Here is a 15,771-nt window from a genome sequence, read left to right as displayed (position 1 = left end):
GACCTTGGAGCCCTCATCTAGGATTGAACTTACAACATTGTGGCTGCAGTACCATCATTTAAACACTATGCCACCAGGGCTCCTTCTAGACATAACATTTCATTTATTTTCTCTGTAGCTTGCCTGTCTTCCTGCAAGAGCTAAAATAAAGAATTACTGATCAGATGAGATCACATTTTATTTTATTTTATTTTTGCAATGATCCTGGTCCAAAGAGTTTAATGATTTAGCTAACTTGAACCCAGTAGAGCAGCTTATATTATCAATATACTGTGGAAAAAAAATGTTAGTGTACCTCTTTGGCATTGGCACAGCATAAATACACATACACATATTAATAGGACCTGACCATCTACCTGAATGCAGGGGAATTTTGTCTCAATTTATTTTGATTATGTAAAGGAGAACTGAGACAGCATACAGAAGTCACACTTGCTGAAATGTCCTTAAGACCTTATACAAGTTGCCTGCATTCTGGAAAACAAGTTAGAAACATTGCATCTTATGATGAAACTTTTGAATTAATTTACTGTAACTTTTTCAGCAAAAATAAAATCACGAGACATCCCTGACTGTCAGACTGACGAGGAGCTTATTGAAGCAGGATGTTTTCACAGATTCTCCAGACTGTGAAATTTGGGTGCCCTTCCCATTGGTGAAATGTTGTTACTGAGCATAGACACCACTAGACCTGGAGAGAACTAATCTACTGGCTACTCTCTAGATGGATCCTTAGAATTTGACCTGGTGGGGGGAAAGCTTCTCTTTTTGCCATGCTTTTTGCCATTACCATGCTCCACTTTCTGTTTCATCAAATGTTTTTCCATGTCTAAATATAAATGTGAGAGTACCTGAGATCATAGGCTGTGTCTAAGACAACTCAGTGTGTGAGTCCAACCCAACAGGAATATCTGATGCATGTGTGAAACCACAGTTTCCACCCAGCATCCATAATCAGGTAGAACAACATCACATTTATTCTACCACACTTTTCAAGGTGTTGTGGGACTGTAACTCCCATAAGCCAAGATGGTTAAGAATCAGGGATGATATGAGTTGTAGTCTAGTAAGAGCTAAAGAGGGACAAACAATTCTAGTGCAGTCAGGGTCTAATTTTCTCTCCCCAGCATCAGCCAAGAGCTGCATGAGCTTCTAGAAAATGAATCCAGAAGTAGCCAGAAGTCGCTGTTTCATGGGGGGGGGGGGGGACATACCTTGGCTGGAATTCTACATTGCCTGATTAGTTATAAGCGTGTAACTAGTTAGCATAGTTACATTTGCATAACTAATTAATGCCTCCTGACTTGGTCACCAGCTCTTTTTACCGGGCAGCAGGTGCACAAAAAAAAGGAGGCCCATTCTGCCAGCAAGTGGTGTGGATGACATTTCCACCCCTCCATTGAATGAAGCTGCACTGAAAAATTATGACAAAGATCCCTCTTCTGAATATCACAGCCATATTTGCTAGGGTGGGAAGGGGTGGAAACATCATTAACTCATACCCCAATAGCCAGCAGAATGGATCTCCTCTTGGAGTGACTGATGTCCAGTAAAAAAGGTTTGGGAGGACAGTTATGATTGTGACAGTGTTGCCAATGATTGGTGACTATATAGGGATCAAAAATACAGAGCAGTTATACATGTATAACTCTAGGTTATGCATCCATAACTCTGATAATAAATGGCTGACCTTGTGGGCATGGACACAGAAACACTTTGTTTTTAAAAGCTTCCTTTTAAATAAATCTGGGTCCTATAAGGCGTCTGGGACTCGAGATGAGGCCAAATGCAGCCTGTGAAGGTCACAACTCTCCCATCCCTGAATGGGATGCACAGATTTATCTTAAGAATTCTCCCTCTAGTTTAGGATTACACTTCATGAAACTGATGGCGTGGAATGTGCCCTGCAACAGCTTATGCTGTAATAAAATTGCTCCATCTTTTATTAAGTTCTTTTGTTGTTTCTCCCTCCTTGGGGTTTCACACATCACCGAGGAAGAGCGTGTTCTAAAGTATTTGGCTGTAGATAGGCTGCAGGATTAACCATCTCATACTTTATCAACACTTTTTCCCCACAAACAAATCCTAACAAATGAAAAACAAATGGATTATATGCAACTGAGTGCCAGATTTGACCACAGTAGGGTAACCAACCAGATACAGAGGAAGAAAGGGCTCTTAGCTGTGTTGAAGAATAAATAAGCTGCAGGCACATGCTGAAACATCAAGCAGGAAAGCTCAATTGAAAACAATGAAAATTTTGGCTGAAAAGACCAACATAAGATTGGGTTCTGAAACTGCTAACTAGAGCCACATTTGTTGTTGTTGTGTGCCTTCAAGTCATTTCAGACTTATGGAAACCCTATCATGGGGTTTTCTTGGCAAGATTTATTCAGAGGAGGTTTTACATTGTCTTCCCCTGACTTGCCCAAGGTCACCCTGTGGGTTTCATGGCCAAGCAGGGAATTGAACTCTGGTCTCTAGAGTCATAGTCCAATACTCAGACTGGTAGTAATCCCAGGATTTCCATCAAGTGTGGTAGGACTGACTTCAGATAAAGATGCTTAGGTTTTTTGGAGGGCTGAAAAGCCCCTTGGGAAACCTCGCCATGATAAGCAAAAAAGGGAGGAAACGCTCAGGATTGGTGAGAATCTTGTTTCTATTTGTTCCTGAAAAACAAAATTCAGGATGAAAAATTTCATTCAAACCCAAATTTAAGGAAGTAATACTGTACTTGAGGTTTGTTTGTTTGTTTGTTTGTTTGTTTTTAATGGCTGTGAGATTCATCCATCCAGACTGAAGCTTTGACTTGCCATCCATCAGGTTGTTTTTTGTTTGTTTGTTTGTTTGTTTATCTGAAAGGTCCCTGCTCTTTTATATGGCATACAGGTACAACATCACATTCCTTTCTCTAATGTGAACTCCTTACTTAATTTCCACCCCTACCCCCCATGGAATTAAGGACGAATTGTGTTGGTGCATGAATAAGGTACCAATATTCCCAAATACCATATTCTAGAAAGAAAGAACTTGAGTTGTTAACAATAGCTGACATCCTGTTAATAAATTACACAGACTTAGGCTACATCTACACTACAGAATTAATGTAGTTTAACACCACTTTTACTGCCATGACCAAATGCTATAGCAATCTGGGATTTGTAGTTTTGTGAGACATTTAGCCTTCTCTATCAGAGAGCTCGGGTGCACAACAAACTACAAATCCCAGGATTTCATAGAATGGTGCCATGGTTGGTAAAGCAGTGTCAAATTGCATTAATTCTGCAGTCTGGAAGCAGCCTAAGTCCAATTTACCTCTGTGTAATTCCCTTTTATGGTACTGTGCAGGTAGAAATCTTGTACCTCCCTTACACAACAGCCAGAACCCCGTGTAAACTCACCTTTTTCATGCTGCATATCTGAGAAATGTCTGACTATGTCCCTATTGCCAGATGCACACCAATGACATGATCTTGTAGGACTTCTGAAGGACACTGAGAGCCTTCACTGTTCTGCTTCTGGCTATGTCCCCACTATTCACCCATAACTACATAATTGTGTTGGGGGATGATCAGCATGCAAAAGCAGGCTTGTAGGAAAGGAGACACTACATCCCTGTGAAGCAGGATCCCAGAAAAAGTAACTGTGAGAGAAAGTGAAACTGACAGATTTCTCTATTCCTAGAGAAAACAGAACATGGAAACAAAAAATCAATCAAAGCTATAGAAAATATCACTCCAAACAAAAATAATTGGACAGTTTGGTAGTGTTGCTTCAATTCAATTTGAAAGACTCTTTCATCAAATGTTTTCATAATAAAAACCGCTTGGGGAAAAATCTCAGAAATTAAAGCATGCCAAGATAGAATGACTTTAAATTTCATATCAATGTCAAATCATCATTTGCCATGTGTGTGTGTGTGTGTGTCAGAGAGAGAGAGAGAGAGAGAAAATGGAGGGGTGGAAAGTTGGTAATCCTCCAGATGCTGTTAGACTGCAAGTCCCAGCAGCTCCAGTCATCATAGCTAATGGTGAGGAATGTTGGGAGCTGCAATCCAGCAACATTTGGAAGACTGCATGATTCACACACCTATATTATATGAATAAATATATGCACAATTTGAAATTAAACACCAGCATTAAACTAACAGACAGAGACTACTGAATACTTGCTAACTGTGAGCTAGTCAACATGCAGGTGTATCATGCAAATTGTGGATATTCACATATTTGCATCAATGGATAATTGTCTTCACTTTCCTGTGCAAATTTGCATCTATTCACATCTATTCACCCTCCCTTTGCCAAAATGCACAGCCATCCAAATCCATGCAAAGCAAGCTGATGGCCATACATGTAATAATGAGCATTTCTGTGAAGTTCTGCAGATACTTCCTTAAAAACCATGAAGTCTTTTTTGTGCAGTTTAAGGAGTTTAAGCCTGAATGCCTGCAAACTGCAGATGGCCAGATCAAATTCTATTTGAAGGGAATCAGTAATATTTTAATTGTGCAGACTATTCTTTAGACTAAGTTTTAAAAAATCATAAAGCAGAACTAGGTCCTGTTTGAAGCTATGACTCAGGCAAGAAAACATTCATATTTATTTGTTTGGTACATTTATATCCCATTGTTATTCCAAGTTGATCAAGAGGCAGTACACACAACTGTCTCCCTTACCTCACAACAACCCTGTAAGGTAGGTTAAGCTGAAAGATTAGTAAGTGGTCTAAGGTCACTCAATGTGCTTCATGGTGGAGTGGTGATTTGAACTCTGAACCCTCTAGTTGTAGAGCCAGTGTGTTGTAGTGACTTAAGTGTCACATTCTGTCAGACTCAGAAGAAGGCAATGACAAGACCACTCTGAATAAATCTTGCCAAGAAAACCCCATGAGAGGTTCACCTTAGGGTTGCAAAGTTGGAATCAACTTGACAGCTCCCTTGACCAAGTCTTTCTTCCTCTGTGACTGCTTGGTTATTCTGCTAGTCTTTCTGGCACTCTAACTGTTCACAATACGTCCTACTGGATCACTAGTATAGACTTCATCACATGTTCAAAACCAACAGTTTTTATAGTACAAGCTCCTTGCTTTAAATGTCCAGGGCAAGGAGGAACATCCAAATTCCCCCTCTGGATAACAAACTTCTGCATAACAGAAGTTCAAACGAACTCGGACAGGCTGTATATTCACAAGCATTATGCAGATCTGAAAGTCCTGTTAGGGGAGCCCTGTGAATATGTAAATTTCATTTTAAAATTTAGATCAAAGAATTTGTATTCCATGGAAGAAAAATAAGTAGCCTTAAAGAGCTGCCTCTCCTCCCTCTAACCAAAGATGTTAGATACTACAGAAGGGACAGCATACAGTGAAGCAAGTGTCGGCTTTCAAAGCTAGGAATGGAAAAGTGCAAATATTATTTTATGGAAAGAACTACCTGGTACACACTGGGAATGGTTTCTTGAAGCACGTCTCACCTTTCATATCAGTCTCTCAACTGGTGAGAGAAAACACTTTTTAAAACCATGTATTAATAATACAGCTCATGTACGAGAGTTGTCTGGAGAACATTTCAGGACCAATCTTTCGACATGGTATACGAGCTTCTTATAAATTAAGAAGATTGAACATTGCATTATTTTCACAGCATTCATTTTAATAAAGACGGTTTTAAAGGATGTATATTAATATGCATCACAGGGAGCTGTCTGCACTAGCCCTTAGGCAGCTGAGCACACTGGGACCTGACAGGTGAGTCCTGGCAGGAAGTTAGATTGATGGATGGCAGGGGCAAATCCACAGGAAGGCCCCTTATGAGGGAGAAGCAACTGCAGGTTGGGCTCTGAGTGGAAATGTTTCAAAGTGAGGCTGGAAAGAAGATGCAGGCTTCTAACAGGCCTCCCAGTTGGATGAAGGAGCTGGTAGACCAGGGGGAAAGCAAGGATGTGGCTATCTGGAGCAGGACGGTCTAAGGTATGATTATGCTGGAACAGCACAGGCTGTAAATTACACTAGGAAGGTACTTTTAAAGCTCAGCAGTCCTTGTCCCTCATAACCCTCACCCTCATATATATAATTTTTTGTTACCAAATTATCAATTACACCATCTAAAGTGAAGCACAGCCCTCAGCCACAAGACGATCTTGGGGTCCCAGTTTTCAGCCCTTCTGTTGATCCTGCAAAGACGTCCCCCAACCGTTAAAATTTTTGTTATGGGATTTCAACACAAAACTAGCCAAATCAGCTCAAACGAAGGGACTTACTCCCTAACCCCCCCGAGCCATCCACCTTCCCCACCCCCCAAAAAACCAAAATGGTAGCCAGAAGTGATACAAAGTTACTTCCAGCAGGTTGAAGTGTGACAATATGGCCAGCTGATAGGGTTGGAAGGGCAAAACTGGCCCCTGGATCTTCTTGGGCTGCATCCACATTGCAGAAACAATCCAGTTTGGCATGGCTTTTACTGCCCTGGCTCAATCCAATGGAATTCTGGGAACTGTAGTTTTGTGAGACATTTAGCCTTCTTTGTTAGAGAGTTCTGGTGTCACAACAAACTGCAGTTCCTAGCAGTTAAAGTGGTGTCAAGCCAATGACAGTTAAAGTGGTGCCAAACTGGATTATTTCTGCAGTGCAGATGCAGCCTAAAGTTTATCATCCTTGCTTCAGAGAGTGTAACTAGGGTGAGCAGTACACCAACACAGTCCCTAATATGTCCCAGCCATCCACCTTCATATGTACACACCTAAACACAGCACATTATAGGATAAAATAACTCATCGAGGGGATGGAATCTTGCTAGGTCAACACAACTCTGCCCCCTCCCATCCCTCATGTCTCATAAAATGTGCACAGAGTACCCTGGTACAAGAGATTAACCTCCCCAGCATCATCCAAATGGCACTCTGTGATACATAATAAGGATCTTATTGCATGGCTTAATAATTCCATCCAGCTTAACCTTTATCCGTCTTAAGTCTTAATTCAGGCTGCATCCTGATTTTGTCAGAAGGTTTTTGCCACTGAATCTGCCACCCGAATACATCCCGGGTGCATCTCCACTTCCAAAAGCACTCCTCATGCATCTTTTAGAATCTGGGGGTTTTCTGGCTTAAGAAGATGGCCACTGTGTGATAAGATCAACATCAACATATTCTTTCCAAAAGATCCTGAATGGATGTTTTGTTTTACCATTCACCAACTTCCCTTCACCTCAGCAATCTCCAGTGGCCCTATCAGAAGACTCTTAATTGGATCTTGGGTGTATTGACTAGAACATTCTTTTCCAGACACATTTTCCAGCCCAATCCATGCACTGGATGGGATCAGGCTGAAACAGGTTTTACTGCACACAAAATTGCTGCTGTGCTGACATCTGATCATGATCCCCAAGCAGTGCTCTGGCAGCTGATTTTGTTAAGACGAAAAGCTTCTGTAGTACCAAACCCGGCTGCCAGACCACTGCTTGGGGATGGGTCATGGTCAGACAGCAGCGCAGCAGCAATTTTGTGTGCAGTAAACCTGTTTCCCCCATTTGAGCCTGTCCAGTGCACAGCGGGCTGGAAAATGTGCACAATAAACTCCACAAATAGATGACATCTTAGCTACACCTAGAAAATAGAGGTAAATCTGTGTGCCTAGAATTTTACCCTCTTCAGTGTAACCAGAGACAAATTTCATTCTGGGTCTGTGTTCCTTTAGAATATAAATAAGAGTAGGTATTTTGATGACCTCTCAATGTTTTTGATTATAGCTCCCATAATTCCTAATCAATGGCTATATTGGCTGGGACTGATGTAAGTTGTAGTATAAAACATCTGGTTTGCGTTTAACATTTTAGGGTTGACAGATTAAGATGAGCACTGCTGAGATGGTGAGTCCACTAGAGAATGAAAACACTGGTAGACCAAGCAAAAAGGATCTGTGAACCCCACTTCCTGGGAAATGAATTGAAGCACCTAGACTGGGCTCTACAGGCTAATGGGTACTCCAGCTCAGTCATCAGAAGGGCTGCCAGACCCAGAAAAACCCAGAGGAGTGACGACAAACAACCACTTAAAGGGATGGTATTTTTACCATACATCAAAGGACTTACAGACAGAATAAAGAAACTGGTGAGGAAACACAATCTCCAAATGGTCTACAAACCTACCAAGAATATCCAGCAAATGCTGCACTCAGCGAAGGACAGGAGAGACCCTCTCATGGCCTCAGGAGTTTACCACATACCGTGCAACTGCGGACAAGTCTATATAGGGACCACCAAACACAGTGTTCAAACATGAATGAAGGAACACAAGAGACACTGCAGACTAGGTCAGCCAGAAAAATCAGCGCTAGTAAAACACATTATAAACCACCCTGGACATTAAATGTTGTTTGAAAACACTGAAATTCTGGACCATGTCAACAACTATCAGGTCAGAATGCAGAAAGAAGCTATTGAAATCCACCTGGACAACTTCAAGAATTTGGCTACCAGTCCTGAAAAACACCAAAATCAAAACCCAGCCTATGTAAATGAAAACCACCCAGGATCGGGGGGGTTTCCCAGCAGACATTGGATCATTAATTAAACAGATACCCTGAGGTCTTGCCATTCAATAACAGAACAACATACAGATCAACATGCAAATCACTTCCTCTAAACCAACAGTATATATACCCCACTTTCTTCCATGCCAGCACTCTCTGAAGATGCCAGTTACAGCTGCTGGTGAAACATCGGGAATAAACTCTTCTAGAACATGGCCTCATAGCCCCAAAAAACCACAAAAAACTATGGATGCCGGCCGTGAAAACCTTTGACTTCACAATCCATTCTATGTTCTGATATCTCACAACAGTCTGTTGTCCCCACCATAGAAATGGCAAGAATAAACTCTAAGTAAGTTCTTCATAGAAATGGCAAAAATAAACTCCAAGTCAGTTCTTTCCTTCCATTTAGTATATTGTCACTCTTTTTAGATTGTCAGTGGAATACCCCTATGGCAGAAGGTGATTTCCATGTCAAATGGGGTGGTGAATCAATTTCAAATTTTATTCTAAGCTTTAAAGTGATAGCTAAGATGTTGGAGCTATTTTGGGGACTTTGGACAGTTCCTTTAAAACTGGAGGAGAGTTCTATGGATACCATGGGCTGCTGAAAATACAAGTGTAGGTGACTTAGAGCAAATCAAGCCTGAACTTTCACTTGAAGCAAAAATGACTAAACAGACTGGCATTCTTTGGACATATCATGAGATGATATGGAAAAGATGATAATACTTGGTAAAGTGGATGGCAGGGAAAAAGGAGAGAGAGCTCTATGGGTAGAATGATTGAGTCATAGAAGCCACAGCTCAGCATTTGCAGAACTTGAGTTGGGCAGATGATGATCAGGGCTCTTGGAAGTCTCTCATTCATACGTCGATGCTGACTTGATGTCAAATAACAACAGCAAAAACAAAAAAACTACCATTGAATGTGATCTCTAACTACAGTTTTCTGGTATGTTGCAGAAACAAAGAGCCATACCCATAAATGGTCACTTAAATGTAATTCTGTCATTGCAACAGTGGAGATGTTCCTGAAACTGGAGAGGCACCCAAACCAGAGAGGTTTAGTTTTCTCCCATATAACTGACACTCATCTGAGAACCTAACAGCACTTCCATCCCCAAAGCCAATGTTAAATAGCTTCAGAACTCCAAGGTGGTCACACCAAGCTGAAAGGGTACTTCTTTTGCAATGATTAACAATGACACATTTAAAATGATAGTGCAAATTAATTTCTGAATTACACCATTAGTACATAATTAATTTCTCTGCTCTGTGAAATAAAGATATCACTGACGAGTGTCCACTGTCTAAATCTATAAAAAAGAAAGAATGCTGAACTGAAGACTCCATTAATGTATAAATTGATTTTTCCATTTAGGTTCTGCTGAAGGATTCTCCCCCCCCCCCCCCCCCTTTCCCTGGAAAACATTTATTTTTCAAGTGAAGTAGCGAATAGGATGAGCAGCCTCATTTATACTTCCCCTGGTAATCAAAAGATCATGAATGCTCATTTCAACCAAATAATGTCATTATAAAGCCTGTTAAAGCTAGTGTTGCCTTGGAAACATAAAAATAGTGATGCTTCAGGTTGGACATTTTGGCTCCTTCGGATAAGCACAATATTGTAAATGTTACAGTACCAGTACTGGGATGGCATTTATACATGTATGTTTTTATGAATGTTTGGTCCTTTCTTTTTATTAAGAAATGGCACTTAAGGCAGAGGTTGGAGAGGCATCTATGCTTACGTCTAATCATGTGGATCATTTGTGCATATAAATGCCTCGGGACACTTGGAAACTTGTTCTCTTTCTCCCTAACATGACCTATTCCTTCTTTAAAATATAATGGCAGGAATAACCTTGTAGAAGGATATTTTACACTTAAGGTTTGTAGATAGAATTGTAGAAGGTTATTCTACAATTAGAGCATCCAAGGTAGAATGAATTGATGTAATTTAGGAATTAATCAAAATCAATACCCTAAAAGATCAAAAAGGATGTTCTTCATGTGTGAACGCTGAAAGAATTTGATATCTACAAAGAAACTTGGATTCACAACTCTTTTCTACATCATGCATTGAACCTAATTTAATTTATATATGTATTACTTACCTTTTGTATCTTGCTTTGGTTTCTAATTTATATACGTATTAGAGTTCATAGCTGTGTTAGCATGGAATATCTTTATGCAAAGGGATCTTGTAGCACTGACTAAAAATAGTGTGTGAAATAAGTTGTAACATAAGCTTTGGTAGACTGGGGAGTTTATCACATTGTAAAAAAAGCCACTTACTTACTCCAAACTGAAGTTTCATCCAGGATGCAGCCAAATCCTACCACATGCATTTTGCCGCTGATGCCACCTCCCAGCTGCATCCTGCCTAAAACTCAACCCTCAGCCTACCGATTTGCAATGCTGGGAGCTTCGTAACTTTGCAAATCAGCTGCTGAGGGCAGATTCTAGGCAGGATGCAGACAGGAGAAAGCAACAGTGGCAAAATCTGTGTGATAGTACCCAGCTGCATCCCAGAAGAGACTTCAATTTGGAGATGGTAAGTCACATTTTTTACAATGTGATAAACTCCTTGGTCTATTTCCTTAGATTCATGGAGTTACATATATATCCTACTGTTTCTGTAGTTTGCTCAAATCAGCATATATGGCTCATTTTCCACGGAAGGGCACCATGCTGTCCTCCCAACAGCCCACTGAGATAGGTCAGGTTAAGAGAAAGTTTCTGGCTTCGGGTAACTCACTGAATTTCATGGCTCAGTGGACTATTAGCATCTGGACCACCTCTCAAGTCACAGTCCAATACTCTGGCCCATCAAAGAAGGAGCCATTCTAAATCTCCCTAGGGATATAGTTGCAAAGTCTGGTAGCAGCCATGAGGAATGTACCTGCAGTGGGATAGAGAGAAGTGCCTCTCCTGAAGATATTAGAGCTTAGGCAGACTCATATGGGAAGATATGGTCCTTCAGACAGCCTGAACTTGAGCTATATAGGGCTTTAAATGTCATAACCAGTGCTTTGAATTGTGCCTGGGAACAGACTGGCAGGCAGTGGAACTGCTGCAACAAGGGAGCTGTGTGTTCCCTTTATTCCTATAACAGGTTTCTTCATGTGCTTTTTGATTACTTATTTTTTTGGGGGGGGAAACCACTCTGTGTAATAAGTTGCTGTCCTGTGGCACAAAAATACGTTTTCCTTCCATCGTTTCTGTTGTCATTGTAACCCCTGAATTAGAGCATAAGGGCAACACACTAGCCTTTACTTGAACCATGTGATATTCCTCTTCTGTCATTTAGTAGGCTCATCCCATGTAGCTATAAAAGTTATTCATGTTGTTACAATTACAAATGGGAAGATGTTATCCCTAATCAGGTTATATCCAGTGCCTTCAATCCTACACACCTCAACATAGTGTAAATATCCACATGTGGATCTGTGCTACACTGAGCCATGTACTCTCCCTTCATAGCCAAACCCAAAATGAGTACAGCAGTGCTGAGATCTGACAGAGACCTCCAGAGGTCTCATAATTTCACGTCTAGCTATAGAGATGTAGCTGGACACTGCTTTGAGCCTGTCTGCTCTCTGCAAAGCACAGAATGGCTGTGCCCTTTGTGGGCTTCCCCTCCTCTCCAAGCGTTTCCTGCCTTCTCATTTGCCCTTTCCTTCTGGGACCAAAACCAACAAAGGCCTAGTGGAGATTCCAAGGGGAAATGAAGATGCTTCTCCACCTCCTTATTCTTGTCATTGCTACAATATTCATGGAGGAAAGGCAAATGAACACATGAGGAGGAAGAAGAGAAGGAGAGCAAGGAAAACTAGCATGTGAATCTCAATACAATGATGCTCTGGATTAAGTGACCTGTTTTGAGATGTTTTTTCTAGGTTGATCAACACAGAAAGATATCCGTAAATGTAGGAGTACTCACATTTAGTGAACACATCACTAGTTTAACTTAATATTCTTTTGATTTCCCCATGCCTTTCAGACTTAAATCCTTGTTGTTGGTATGTACCTTCAAGTCGTTTCCAACTTATGGTGACCATAAGGCTGGAATAAGGGTTTTCTTGGCAAGATTTGTCAAGGTGATTTGCCATTGCCTTCCCCTGAGGCTGAGATAGTGTAACTAAATCCTAGACTCTTGTTTTCTGTTAATGTTTGTTTGTTTGTTTAAACATGCATTGGCCATAAACATCCCAAGCAGATTCTAAGATCACCATCACCTATATACATGCTGTTCTACAAATAATGAGAGCTCAAGAGGGATGAGCTGGCTTTAAGCTTATGAACACAGAAGTATGATTATCTGGGATAGCATGAAACCCAAATTTGGGGTCACAAATGAGATGCCCTCAGTCTTTGCTCTACAAATTTCAGCATGTGAGCATAGATTACAAACAAGAATATGCATAGCACTGAGTAGTGCCATACACTCCTGACAGCACCTTTCCATATTACCTCCAATACACATATACAAATTACCTTAATCTCTAAAGTAAATTAAATGTTTATCCCAAAAGTGTGTGACATCACAAGAGGGCCTTATTTTGTTCTTTAGGATGAAGTGCCTTACCCATACCCATCCTCTCACTCACACACATGTGCCAGTGTTGCTCCTGGGATAGGAGTATGTACAATCCAGCAACATTTTGAGGATTACGAATTGCCATGCTGGGATCAGAAATTGAGAAGCACTTGGGTTGAGATGCCTCCTTTGAAGTATCTCATTCAAAGAAAATAACAATATAACCTATCACTTGATTGGAATGGAAGGTCCATGTACCACTCCACTGCAACATGCCACATACCACATGCCACTGCCTACCTTTTTACTGAATGTGGGTCTTAATCCACAAATCTTGATTTTGTTGCTACACAAACATGTTTATACTTGCACTGTGGCATTTATGTAGATGATTCTTTGACTGATACACGGCTTTATTTTAACTACAGTGAGCTATTTTAAAATATACATGCTGCTCTAGAAATTTGCCTCCTCTCATAGCCACCAGGAGAAGATAAATGAGAATGCTTTAAAAAGAAACCAGGCACTCCATCTTGTCAAAAACATTTCTTTGGCATTGGTACTCAGAGCTCAAACAAAAGTGCTGATCTGAAATTGGAGTCCTGGAATAGCTACCTGCACTTACATCCTAACAGCTGAATTGAATTTGGGGTGACCATGTGTCCTACTTTACAGAAGATAGTCATGTAACTGAACGGCTATCAATGGAAAGTTCTCTCTTTGCAGACACCTCACATTTGAAGAGTTGTCAAATCCAAGCCTGGTCTGAAGATCAAGGATCATAAAAAAGAAGAGCACAGCACTTGAAGTTGTTTATCAAGAGGTGGCATCAGAACAGTGACCAGAGCTGGCCCCAGGGTCACCTGGTCACAGTCTAGGTCAAGAGGTATTGCAATTCTGTTTAAATTACAGTAATTATTTCCTAATTTGCATCTCAATATATAAATTAGTGCATGCAATCTTTTTGAAAATATGCATCCCCCTTTGCCCTCTTTTTGGTATTGAGTGGCCACTCCGGTTGCCATTTCTCTTTACTTGTGATGTTCTGCAGATTTCATAAATGGCAGCTGTTTTACTCTTAAGAAATTGGCATGAAAGAAATGTATTAAAGAATAACCTGAAGCTGCAGTAGCAGCAGTGCTCTTGGGGCATGGTAGATGCTACTTTTCTGAGTTAAAATAGAAGGCACCACTTACTCACATCTTTTACTTAAGAGAAATAGTAAAAGATACTTACTCATTAAGGTGGCCAAATATACATAGCCAACAAGAAAGGGCAGAGCTAATTTATGTATATCAAGGCAAATTTGTGGAAATCTTAGCTAATTTAAACAGAAAGGCAATACATCTTACCTTAATGGATGTGACTGTGACCAGTGACTTGTGCCTGTGCTCGAGTTCAGGTCCATATGCCGACAGTGGATGGGCAAGACCCCAGCTTTCCTACATGCCCATGAAGGATCCCAACCAGGAGGGCAGCCAAAATGAGGGCATTGCCCTGCAGATAAGAATTCTGCCCCTCCCCTGAAATTATCCATCAGTTCCAAAATTTCCAGCATTGAGGAGAGTCATACATTTCAAATGGTTCACGCCTAGAACTCTTATATTTGATGTGCGAAGATGTAAGGTGAATAAGTTTGATGTAGGGAGGGAGGGAAGATAATGGAAAGAAAATGGAAAGGGAAGATATGTAGATGGAAAAGAGGGAGAGAAAAAAGGAGAGTAAGAGAAAGGAATAGGGATGGATGAGATGTGGTGGTGTTGTGGAAATAAGAAAGAAATGGAAGGAAACTAAAATGATGGATGAATAGAGTAAGTATAGAGAAAATAGTGTTTTTATAAGTATAAATTTGTAAAGATGTGTTTGGTGGTACATGTATTCTTATGTTTCATATTACATTAAGTATCTATGTATGTTTGTATGTACAGTTGCCCCTCCGTTTGCATGGACTTATCTATGACCCTTGCTTACTGGCGAGGAACAGGGGGGGTTAAAATGGGGCTCGTGCCCAAGGTGCACATTTATAGTTGCTCATGGGTACTCACCCCCATTCAAACCTTTGGGGCTTGAATATCTGTGAGTTTCCATTTTCACCGGTGGGGGGAGTCCAGAACAGTCATCCCCCGCGGCTGACTGTAGTGTGTTATGTGATATATATATATATATATATATATATATATATATTACTAAGTAAACTTTTTTAAAAAAAGTTTCATGTGTTCATATTCCCTTGGCAACTTTGCCAGCCCATTTTCTATGGATGTTCAAACAGTATTTATAAAAGCTCAACTGAAGTTTTAATGCTAGAAATCTGGGGACTGGAAAAAAAAATCATGGGGGTGATATGACTTCTGATTTGTGGAAGCAATGCTGCATGTTGGCCCCATACCTTTGCTTTCAGATATTAAAGAAAGTACAGCACAACCAACAAGTTCAAACTCAGGAAAATGGATTTCAGGTAAATATTAGAACACTTCATGATAAGAACTGTTTGAAAGTAGAACAGACTGCTTCAAAAGATAATGGCACTTTCTTTAACAGGAGTATTTAAGCATGGGCTGCCTGGCCATTTAGTGGTGGATTTACTAGACTGGTAGCAGGGTGGAACAGAGGATTTTCAAAGTTCCTGCCAACTGTGTGTTTCTACGAATCTCAGCCTCAGTGGAATTGTTCATTTTTCTCCCATTGTGTCCTCTC

The sequence above is a fragment of the Sceloporus occidentalis genome, unplaced genomic scaffold (assembly GCF_023333645.1).
Source record: "Sceloporus occidentalis isolate IW3139 unplaced genomic scaffold, rSceOcc1.0.p SCAF_2, whole genome shotgun sequence".
Taxonomy (NCBI): domain Eukaryota; kingdom Metazoa; phylum Chordata; class Lepidosauria; order Squamata; family Phrynosomatidae; genus Sceloporus; species Sceloporus occidentalis.
Note: the sequence above shows the minus strand (reverse complement) of the source record.